Source organism: Carya illinoinensis, chromosome 13 (genome assembly GCF_018687715.1).
Source record: "Carya illinoinensis cultivar Pawnee chromosome 13, C.illinoinensisPawnee_v1, whole genome shotgun sequence".
NCBI classification, from domain to species: domain Eukaryota; kingdom Viridiplantae; phylum Streptophyta; class Magnoliopsida; order Fagales; family Juglandaceae; genus Carya; species Carya illinoinensis.
This window is the reverse complement of record NC_056764.1, coordinates 26,809,302-26,821,865: the sequence shown is the minus strand read 5'-3', so window position 1 is coordinate 26,821,865 and position 12,564 is coordinate 26,809,302. Positions and strand designations below refer to the sequence as shown.

The 12,564-nt window shown below is 41.0% G+C and overlaps 2 non-coding genes across 2 annotated transcripts; both read left to right on the top strand.

Moving 5' to 3' along the window:
• The first annotated feature begins 4,236 nt into the window (after positions 1–4,236).
• LOC122293116 lies at positions 4,237–4,343 on the top strand. The gene has a single exon (XR_006237170.1). It is a non-coding gene; the product is annotated as a small nucleolar RNA R71 (small nucleolar RNA).
• A 7,890-nt stretch (positions 4,344–12,233) lies between these two features.
• Positions 12,234–12,342, top strand: LOC122293063. Its single transcript, XR_006237120.1, has one exon. It is a non-coding gene; the product is annotated as a small nucleolar RNA R71 (small nucleolar RNA).
• Positions 12,343–12,564: the final 222 nt, after the last annotated feature.

Here is a 12,564-nt window from a genome sequence, read left to right as displayed (position 1 = left end):
TACCCAATCCTTTCTACTGGTGTTGACCGTCTTCTCAAGGATGTTCTTAATTTCTCGATTTGAAATTTCAGCTTGACCATTAGTTTGAGGATGATAGGGAAGTGATATCTTGTGCTTCACACCATATTTAAAAAGAAGATTACCAAATAACTTGTTGCAAAAGTGGGTTCTTTCGTCACTAATAATAGCTTGTGGAGTGCCAAATCTTGTGAATATATTTTTATGCAGAAATTTGAGCATTACTTTTGCATTATTTGTTATTGTAGCAATTACTTCCACCCATTTTGACATATAATCAATTACTAACAAGATATAAACAAAGCCAAAAAAATGAGGAAAAGGCCCCATAAAATCTATTCCTCAAACATCAAATAACTCAACCTCTAAGATATTTTTCAATGGTAACTCTTAACGCCTTTAAATATTTCCCATACGTTGGCACCGATCACAAGTTTTCAACAAAGTATAACTATCACGAAAAATAGAAGGCCAAAAGAAACCACTTTGAAGTACCTTAGCTGCTGTTCGGGTTACTCCAAAGTGTCCTCCATATGAAGATGAATGGCAATGATGGAGAATGGCTTGCATCTCTTATTCTGGCACACATCTTCAAATGATTTGATCAAGGCATCTTTTGAACAGCAAAGGCTCATCCTAAAGATAATATTTAACATCATACAAAAACTTCTTACGTTGGTGGTAAATAAGATCTGGTGGCATTACTTTATAAGTTAGGTAGTTTACAATATCAGAGTATCAAGGAAACTTGATCTCACATGCAAATAATTGCTCATCAGGAAATGCTTCTTGAATCACTGAATCAAGTCTTTCTTCCTCTTGCTCCAGCCGGGAGAGATGATCAACAACTGAATTTTCACTTCCTTCTTATCTCAAACCTCCAAATCAAATTTTTGAAAAAGTAGGATCCAACGAATTAGCCTAAACTTAGCATCCTTCTTGCCAAACAAATAGCAAAGTGCTGCATGATTAGTGAACAATATCACCTTTGTACCAATGAGGTAAGACCGAAATTTGTCACAAGCAAATACCACAAAAAGCATCTCCTTCTCAGTTGTTGTATAATTTAATTGAGCTTCATTCAATGTCCAGCTTGCATAATATATTGCCCTAAACAGTTTGTCTCGCCTTTATCCTAACACTGCTCCAATTGTAAAGTCACTTGCATCACACATGACTTCTAAAGGTTGACTCCAATAAGGTACAATCATAATTGGTGCTGAAACTAGTTTCTCCTTGATTGCATTAAAGGCCTGCAAACAAATATCATCAAAGTCAAATGCAGAATTTTTTTCAAGAAGATTACATAAAGGTTTAGAAAGTTTAGAAAAATCCTTTATAAATCTTCTATAAAATCCCGCATGCCCCAAAAAGCTTCTGATTCCCTTCACATTCTTCGGAAGTAGTAGTTTTTCTATGGTTGCAATTTTAGCTCGATCAACCTCAGTTCCTTTAGATGACACTCTATGACCAAGCACGATCCCTTCTTGCACCATGAAATGACACTTCTCTCAGTTTAAGATTATATTTTTATCTTCACATATCTGCAAAACAAGAGCTAAATTATGCAAACAATAATCAAAAGATGTACCAAGAATTGAAAAGTCATCCATGAAAATTTTCATTATATCTTCTGCCATATCAGAAAAGATAGCCATCACGCAACGTTGAAATGTCGTTGGAGAGTTGCACAATCCAAAGGGCATCCTCCTAAAATAAAATGTTCCATAGGTGCATGTGAATGTAATTTTCTCCTGATCTTCAGGGGTTATGACAATCTAGTTATACCGCAAATAACCATATAAGAATCAATAATAGGAATACCCAGCCAATCGATCCAACATTTGATCAATGAATAAAAGTGAAAAATGATCATTCCTTATTGCTTTATTTAACTTGCGGTAATCCATGCATACACGCCAACCCGTGACTATTCTTGTAGGAATAAACTCATTATTATCATTTTTCAGCACCATCATTCCACCTTTTTTTGGTACAACATGCACTGAACTTACCTATGAGTTGTCTGAAATAGCATAGATAATTCCAGCATTGAGAAGTTTTAAAATTTCAGCTCTCATAACTTCTTTCATTGCTGGATTTAATCTTCTTTGGTGCTCGATTGTCGGTTTGTAAAGTTCCTCCATTACATGCAAATGAAAGGACTTATACCTTTTATGTCAGAAATAGTTCATCCCAAGGCTGTTCTATGCTCCCTTAACACATGCAGCAACTTTTCCTCTTCTTCAGATGTGAGTGATGTAACAATAATCACTAGAAATGTATAACTATCACCTAAGAATGCATAGCAAAGATGCTCAGGTAATTGCTTCAATTTCGAAATTGTAGTTTGCTGCATCTTTTCTTTAGAAATCACAGAATCCATCTTTGATACCATCGGCTCTAGCCTCCCCACTTCATTACTAAGTGATATAACTTGTTACAATGCTCCTAAGGCAAATACATAGTGGAGAAATTCTTCACTAACGACAGGTAAATCAGATTCACAAACAGTAGAGTTATTAAAATCATAAGCATGAAATAAAGTGGTGATACATCGTTCTAGGTGATCGGCCGGCATATCTTCTTGAAAGGCTTCTTCTACACATTGCTTGATGACGTCTACCGAATGCAAGTACTTGGATCTTCTGAAAATTTCATGACTTGATAAATTTTGAACATAACCTCTTCCTTATTAACTCTCAATGTTAATTCACCATTTTGAACATTAATTAAACCCTTCCCGTAGCCAAGAATGGACAACCAAGAATTAGTGGGACTTCTTCATTTTCCTCCATATCTAACATCACAAAATCAGCAAGAAAAATAAATTTATCCACATTTACCAATACGTCTTCTATGGTTCCACATGGATACTTGATGGATCGATCCGCTAGTTGCAAAGAAATTGTTGTTTGCTTCATCTCTCTAAGTCCTAATTTCCTGCAAACAAAAAATGGCATAAAATTAATGCTAGCACCAAGATTACATAAAACTTTATCAAAAAATGAATTTCTAATAGTGCAAGGCAAAGTGAAACTCCCCGGATCTTTTAATTTTGAGGTAAATTCTTTTGAAGAATGGCACTGCATTCTTTAGAAAGTTTCACTGTTTCAAACTCCTCCAACCCTTTCTTCTTGGAAATGATGTCCTTCAGAAATTTGACATAGTTTGGCATTTTTTTCAAGACATCTGCAAAAGGAATATTTATGTGAATTTTCTTAAAAATATCCAAAAATTTAGAAAATTGCTTATCTAATTTTTGCTTTTGAAAATGTTGAGGATAAGTAAGTGGAGTAGAGAGAATATGAGGATTGTCAGGAAATGAAATTGCTGGAGGCATGGTAGTCTCTCTTAGTGTATCATTAATAATCTCCTCTTCTTCTACTTTAATCTTGCTTTGGCCATTGTTTGCAGCTGTAGGGGTGGACTTACTTTCCTTTGATGGTGACTTTTCGATTTCTCTTCCACTCCTAAGTGTGATGGCCTTGCATTATTCCTTTGGATTCATTTGTGTCGCTAGGAAGAGCTCCTCTTTGTTGGGCATTGATGATTGTGGCCAATTACCCAATTTGCATTTCAAGATTTTTCATAGTGGCTCCCATATTATTACAATGAATCTCAATGTTGTCCAACCATGAATCCATTTTTTTAAACCTTGCATTTGTTTTCTTAACAAAAGAAACCATGGCATCCTCAAGTGACATCTTCTTCTTGCTTGGTTGATTATCAAATCCAGGAGGAGGTTAAGGTTGCAACACATTCTTTGTATTTCTATATGACAAGTTCTCATGATTTCGAAGCCTTGGATGGTAGTAATTTGGTATAGGATTACCACGATAGTTGTAGTTCCAATTGTTGATGTATTGAACTTGTTCTTGACTTGCTTCATTATTCGGAATTGTCATACTTGTACCTGCAACATATTTTACACTTTGTGGTATCTTTTGGGTTGTCAAAGTTGAAATTTGATGAGATAGAGTAGCAACTTGAGTTGAAAGGGCTGCTAACGGCTCCAATTCATGAATTTCGGCAACTTTCTTAGCCATAGTTCTTTCAGTTGACCATTAATAGTTGTTTGAGGCCATTTCTTCCAAAAGAGAAGTAGCACCCGTAGCTGTCTTTGACATCAAAGTTCCACCAGAAGCAGCATCAACTATAGTTCGAGTTTGCCCATTTAACTCATTATAGAATATCTGAACTTGCAACCAATCTGGCAATCTATGTTGAGGGCAGTGTCGAATCAAATCTTTATACCTTTCTCACGCTTCATAGAGTGACTCAAAATCATTTTACTTGAATTGACCAATCTCACTCCTGAGTTGGGCTGTTTTTACAGGTGGAAAGAATTTAGCAAGAAACTTTTCAGCCATGTCCTGCCAACTAGTGATGCTCCTCGATTGTAGAGATTGTAACCAACCTCTAGCCTTGTCCCTCAAAGAAAAATAAAACAATCTCAGTCTAATGGTGTCTTCAGTAATACCATTGATCTTTACAGTATCGCAAATCTCCAAGAACATCACCAAATGAATATTGGGATCATTAAGTGGCGATCTGCTGAATTGGGCTTGCTGCACCATGCTAATCAAGGCTGGTTTGAGCTCAAAGTTGTTAGCATTAATGGTCTGGAGTCTTATACCTGAGTAGTTGTCATTCACAACTGACCGTACATAATCCTTCAAGGTGCGTGGCAGTGCATCTTGTTGTTCGTCAACCATGGCTAGTATTTTATTTTTTCTTCATGATTTAAGAGTTCTTTCAATCTCTAGATCAAAAGGAGTAATGTCACGAGATCTAGTACGGCGCATCCAACGTAAAAAATACACCTATAGAGCAAAAAAATATAAAATATAAAAATAAATTAGAATAAAATTTTAAATTAAAACCAAGATTAGTTTGTATCGATATTGGCAAAAGAAAAAAAGAATAAATCAATCCCCGGCAATGGTGCCAAAAACTTGATCGGTGCAAAACTGCAAGTGTACAATATCGTAGTTTTATAGTAAAGTGATGAGAAGAGTATCGTCCTTAGGGATTGGTAACTTACTTTTGACAAATACCAAAATTATACTAAAATCGATTTTATCTAGAGAAGTCACTACGATTTTTGTAATTGTAATTTAAAATGAAATCAATTCAAAGAAAAATACACAAAGGAAAATAAAAATGATATTCGAAGATCAAATTATTGGGAAAGAAAACTTCTAGGAAATCGATTTCACCTAATTCCTCACTATACTTTACTCATCTAACTAATTGAATTTAATTCTTTTTGTTTGTTAGCAAATCTCTAATTCATCCAAAAGCATCTTTCGATAGTCAATTGGAAATTATTCTTGTTAATCTCTATATTTACTTATGCCAAAATATTCAAGGTCTATCCTATAATTCCCTCTTTCGATAGCAAATCACAAGATTAAAATTATCTAATTAATGACTAGTTAATTAGAAGTAATAAGTTCAGAATAAATCAGACAAACAAAGAAAGAATTACTTTAAATTAGCATAAAAAATCAAGTATAGTTCGGAACTAGATTACATCGTTTTTCTAGAATAAAGAAAATTTAGTGCATGCTAAAAATTAAATTCAACATAAACGAATTCACCATAATTTTTTTGAGAATAATGGAAAGAAAATGAATACTGAAAAATGCTCTTCGCGGTCGCAGCTTCTCAATCATAGCGTCTTCCAAACGAAAAATTATTTCTTGCCATCCCTGTGTTGCGTCTCAACTTCTACATGAAAAGAATATTTTTTTCTCCCTTGTGAAGACCAAGTCAAACCCCCCAAAAGAAACCCCAGTGTTTAACTCTCATTTTTTCTCACATTCCTTTACATCGTCCAATAGATGAGGTAAGGTGGAAAGATAAAATCCCACTTCCAGATCTCTTTCTTTTTGAATTATGAATTTTTTTTTCTTTTTATCAAATTCTCTATCTTCAGGCTCGAAGTCCGCGTGTAGTTAGGATCCTTCAACTTTCTTTCTTCATCAACTTATCTCTTCTATCTTTAACATCTTGAAAAAAATCAAACTTGATCTTTATTCTCAAATTGCACTGGTAAAATTTAGATCTTTATTTTTTTCAAATCTGAAATAAATTTTAAATAATAAAAATGAAGCTTAAAATTAACAAAAATAAACAAAATTAGACTAAAATTTAAATTTAAGAAGTGATAAAATATACTAAATTATGCAAGCCATCAAGTTGCATAGTCTGATCTGGCTATTCCATAGTGGCCAAATCTTGATCACCATGAGAGTGGCCTAGACTCAACCAATATGGGGTGGCCAAGCAGTTTTAGCCACCCATGTTGGTTGCAACCACCCGCCATTAGGAGTGACTGTTATGATTGTTTTTTAAAGTCAAATTTAAAAATAGTTTATGCACAATTAAGAATATCCCGATACTTATACTTTAATGAAAAACTAAATCACAACATAACTCAATAGGAAAACTCATGTTATTTGTATGTTCATAGTTGAGACAACCCCCCCCCCTCCCCCGCCCCCGCCCCCGCCCCCCGCCCCCCCAGGTCCAGGGCCTAGAGCCTGAGTCCAATATTTCAAGAGGCCCAAGCCAACTGAGCGATCCATAAGCCAAATTAAAGGGTCATTGACCCTAATGAAGGTAGTTACTACCTGAGAAGCGCGGGAAGATCACCTTAGTGCAAATGATGGTAGAATATGCCACTACAAAGGAACTAAATCCCAGGTAATCTTGAGTGGATAGAAGAACGCAAATTATAGGAAGCCCTTGATCTTCTGACGGGATAAGAAGGAAGAACCAAACAACATGCATCCACGGGCAGAACAAAGCAGGGGGTTCTGCTACATTAAATGCACTTCCTCTAGAGAGCCATGTTGCATTAAATAAGCATGGCTGAGGGGGTTACGGGGAGGACAACTCTGTGTCCTCCCTTTGCTGCAGAACATGGGCGTCTAACCCTAGGAATCATGTATAAAAATGACTCATAGGTATTGAGATAAGGGTTAGACTCTCTGAAATCTCACTGCTCTCCTACACACTTCTATAAAGATGATACTAACTTAGGCATCGGAGACTTCCCAGTCACCACCACGGCCACCGTCTCGAGGTGTTTCCTTGTATTCATAGGCCCAAGACTGAAGGCCCAAGACTGAAGACCCAAGCTGTTGAGGGCTTGGCTCAAATGTGTACAAAACATGACATTAACAGTGACATCGTCTATGGGATCCTAAAAAAAAATCTTATGCGTCCTTCATACACCTACGAGAACCCATTCTCATATAGCTCGGGACTAGGAACTCCAATGAATATGGAAGCTAAACTAGTAGAGATGGAACAACTAGTAGAGAAGCTGGCCACTAAGGTGTGTGTCCTTCGAGAGGAAAACCAAGCCCTCAAGAATGCTATCCAAGAACCAGGGCACGACAAAGAACCCAGCAATAGTGAGCATCATTGGTCCATAAACATTGGGGAGGACAGTGACGTAGATGAGGAAAGGAAGAACATGTGGAACGAACTGCTTAACCTCAAGGGAAAGTATAAGAAGATGGCTAGGAAAATGGGTACCTCAACATCAATAGACCAGCTACTGTCAGTTGGGGCCTACCGTACAGCAAGGAGGTGATGTTAATACCCCAACCACCGAATTTTTGGGTTCCCCTATAGAAATGTATGGGACCTGGGACTCGATCGAGCACTTTGAAACTTTCAAGGCGCACATGACCTTGCATGGTTATCTCGAGGAGGTGGCCTGCAGATCTTTCCCTCTAACTTTGAAGGGATCGGCGAGGGTGTGGTTTGTCCTTCGAGAGGAAAACCAAGCCCTCAAGAATGCTGTCCAAGAACCAGGGCACGACAAAGAACCCAGCAATAGTGAGCATCATTGGTCCATAAACATTGGGGAGGACAGTGACGTAGATGAGGAAAGGAAGAACATGTGGAACGAACTGCTTAACCTCAAGGGAAAGTATAAGAAGATGGCTAGGAAAATGGGTACCTCAACATCAATAGACCAGCTACTGTCAGTTGGGGCCTATCGTACAGCAAGGAGGTGATGTTAATACCCCAACCACCGAATTTTTGGGTTCCCCTATAGAAATGTATGGGACCTGGGACTCGATCGAGCACTTTGAAACTTTCAAGGCGCACATGACCTTGCATGGTTATCTCGAGGAGGTGGCCTGCAGATCTTTCCCTCTAACTTTGAAGGGATCGGCGAGGGTGTGGTTTGTCCTTCGAGAGGAAAACCAAGCCCTCAAGAATGCTGTCCAAGAACCAGGGCACGACAAAGAACCCAGCAATAGTGAGCATCATTGGTCCATAAACATTGGGGAGGACAGTGACGTAGATGAGGAAAGGAAGAACATGTGGAACGAACTGCTTAACCTCAAGGGAAAGTATAAGAAGATGGCTAGGAAAATGGGTACCTCAACATCAATAGACCAGCTACTGTCAGTTGGGGCCTACCGTACAGCAAGGAGGTGATGTTAATACCCCAACCACCGAATTTTTGGGTTCCCCTATAGAAATGTATGGGACCTGGGACTCGATCGAGCACTTTGAAACTTTCAAGGCGCACATGACCTTGCATGGTTATCTCGAGGAGGTGGCCTGCAGATCTTTCCCTCTAACTTTGAAGGGATCGGCGAGGGTGTGGTTTGGGTCTTTGGCACTCAGCTCTATAGACAGTTTCATAGAATTAGCTTGCCTATTCCTCACACAATTCATGGCAAGCAAAAGAAAAAGGCGCCTCGCGGCATTCCTTCTCATCATCAATCAAGAAGAGGATGAGAACCTGAAAGCATACTTGACCAAGCTAAAAAAGGAGGGCATGAAAATGAAGGATTAGGATGAAAAGATCACCCTAGGGGAATTGTGGCCTCGGTCCCAGTTCATGGCAGAGCTGGCCAAGAGAACCCCCGCCACACTAAGAGAGTTCATGGATAGGCTAATAACTTCATCAAAACTGAGTACACACTCTACGCTCTAACTGGACCGAGGAAAAAGAAACTTTAGGGGGTGGATAAGAAAGTGAACGCCCCAGCTAGGGGCCCTACTCGCAAAAAGGGGGAAAGGAGGCCACGTGATGGAAGGAGGGAGAAGCCCTCTATAAAGAGTGTGGGATTCCAGCTTGACTGCTCAGAGTTTGCCATCCAAAAGGATGAGCACCAGCCTGCCCAAAAAGATGAACAGCCAGCGCACCACTACTGCACCTACCACTAGTCGACCACCCACAACATGGAAGACTGCTAGAGCAGCACCAAGATATCCCTCTGCTCAACGGGCAAAGCAAGTGTGGATGAGGTGATCTTGGGAAAGAAGCCCTGATAGGGGCTAGAGGAAAAGAAGAGCGGAGAGCCTATAGCGAGGGGAAACCAAGCGAAGACCTCCGCATGGTCCACCCTAGTAGCCACACCAAGAAGGACCCCACTCAGTGAAATCAGAACCATAATAGGGTGATTTACCAGTTGTGGAACAACCACATCTGGGAGGAAGGTACACGCTAGGAAGGCCCGATACAAAGAAGTGTACTCGACAATGTACCGCCCATCCAAGTACAGGAGAAGTGAACCTGCACTGATATACTCCTTCAGGGAAGATGAGGAGGAGGGAGTCCTCTACCCACATTATGACGCTTTGGTGATGACCATGCTAGTTACCAACTTCACCACAAGGAGGATCCTTATCGACAATGGTAGCTTGCCTGACATCTTGTTCTGGAAAGAATTTACCTAAATGGGAATAGATGCTACCTGACTCCAACTGGCTCCAATGCTGCTCAAGGACTTTTCTGGAAAGATGGTTCAACCAATTAGGACGATCACTCTGTCTATCTTGGCAGGTAGCACTCTCTGTACATCTTGGTCGTGAAGGCCTCCTCCTTTTACAATGCCATCATTGGCCGGCTGACCTTCAACAACTTCAAGGCAATCACCACCACCTACTATCTGAAGATGAAGTTCCCGATCGCTCAAGGGGTAGGAGAAATTTGGGGAGAACAAGTCCTGGCATGAGAGTGTTATGTGCAGGAGATGAAACCAAGGACTGGTGGGGTGCCCATGGTGCACCCCTCGGCACGTTAGGGCCAGTAAGCAAAGTGGGTATGCGTCTCACACGATGCCGTGACTAACTTTTATCAGTAACTCAACCTACCACAACTAGAGAATGAGAGGAGGGAGACTATGGAAAGAGTGAGAAAACATGGAGCAAACCAGTCCCCAAGGGGCCCTCCAAATTTGTAAATTTCATTTATTGTTGTATAAGCTTCATTAATGAAAGATGTGAGTATTTTTAGGAATCCAAAGTGTAAGATCAAACGTCTCCACTAGCATTAATCTTCACCAACATACGTCTCCACCAATGGAACCTTCAAACCACAACCTACCTCCCTACAGCATACCAAGGGGGTAGGTCATGCCTAAGTGCTGCTTTACCCTCCCCACGAAAGAGTGTGGGCTAACCCTTGGCTGCCCCACAACTTACCTTCCTCATGACTGTAATAGGTGAGAGTGGGTCCAGTCTCAAATTGCTCGATCCTTACCTCCCCACAAGACTCCAAAGGGCTAGATGAACCCACGACCATCTTGACCCTCCTGTACGGGGGAGTGGGTTAGGTCCTTTGACCACATGAATACTTACCCTGACCTCCACTATGACAAAGAGTGGGATCAGCGCCAGTCTATCCCTCACTTACCTTCCCTGTGATGTCAATGGACGAGAGCGGGGTACATACATGAACTGCTCGAATATAGTACCTCCCTGTGAGGTCAACAGGTGGGTCCAGACCCCCTAGTGACGCAACCTTTCTCACAAAGAAGAGCGGGCTTGGCCTTTTAGTTGCTCGAATGAATTACCCTGTCCCCATCATGGTGAAGTGAGGGTCGACTGCTCAGTTGTCAGACATTTACCTTCCTTGCAAGGTATCAAAGGGATGAGTGTAATGCCTAAGGCTGCTTGATCCCTCCAGTGGTGAAGTGCTGGCTAGTCCTCAACTGCCCGATAACTTACCTTCCTTGTGTGCATCAATAGGCAAGGGAGCTGGTCCCGTCTCAAACTTCCGGGTCCTTACCTCCCCGTAGGACTCCAAAGGGTAAAATGAGCATCTTGACCCTCTCGCAAGGGAGAGCGGGCTTGGCCCTTGGGCCACCCGAATACTTACCCTGACCTCTGCCACAATGAAGAGTGGGATCAACATTGGCCTAATCCTCACCTACCTTTCTTGTGGTGCCAACAGACAAGAGCGGGTCTAGTCGGAAGCTGCCTGGACCCACGGCTGGATTTGACCTCCCTACGAAGGAGAGTGGGTTTAGCCTTTCCGTTTCCTGAAAAACTTACCCATTCCCTACCATGGTGAAGTATAGACTGGCTCCAAGGCCATCGATAGATTACCTTCCTAGGGAACGAAATGAGTGGGTATGGCCTGAGTCATCCCTACCCCTCCCTAGGCAGAATGCGGGCTAATCCCACAACTACCTGACATAACTATGGAAAGATTATCTCCTCCAATAAAACGCCCATGACATTTGCTACTCTCCAGCAAAATAGCCAAGGTTTACAAATATCAGTGATTGCTTACACTAACCGGGTTGACTTCTGTAGCATACTCAAACATTCACTAAGGAAACGGGGTGAGCCAGGCCTTGCATGCCACTTGGCACCTCTCACCAAGTGTGAGGGTCAATGAGGTGAGTTTAGCCTTAACGTGCTGCTTGACCTTCGCCAATGAATCAGGGCAAGCCAAGCCTTACATGATGCTTAACCCCTCTCATCAAACATGAGTGGGTGAGTTCAACCTTAACATACTACTCAACGTCTGCCAAGGACTCAGGGCGAACCCAACCTTACATGGGCTCGACCCCTCTCGTCAAGTGTGAGGGTCAACAAGGCGAGTTTAGCCTTAACGTGTTTCTTAACCTCTACCAATGAATCAAGGCAAGCCTGACCTTACATGTCACTCAGCCTCACTCACCAAACACAAGGGTCAACTAGGTGAGTTCAGCCTTAACGTCCTGCTCGACCTCCACCAAGGAATTAGGGTGAGTCTAGCCTTAGATGCCGCTCAGCCCCTCTTGCCAAGCACGAGGGTTAATGAGGTGAGTTCAACCTCAATGTGTTGCTCGACCTCCGCCAATGAATTAGGGCGAGCCCAGCCTTACATGCCGCTCGACCCCTCTCGCCAAGCGTAAGGGTCAATAAGGCCATTTTAGCCTTAACAACGCCATTGCTCATAACCATGGTGTGGGCATGAATTTAATAGATCTTTGAACCTTTCCCAGCATTGATAAAAAGTTTTAGAATCTTTTTGAGAAAAATTCATGATCTACCATTTCAAAGCAATTGTCCTATGTATTGAAAAAAACTTTTTCAAAAATTCTGTTTGCATCTCCTGCCTGGTGCCTATGGATCGAGATTTAAGTGAGTTCAACCATGTTTTAGCGTTATCTTTTAAAGTAATGGGAACAACTTTTGTGCATGTACAATCCAAAAATGTAGAACATACTTCCTCAAATTCCTTGATATGTAAATAAGGATTTTCAGACTCCATACCACGAAAATATG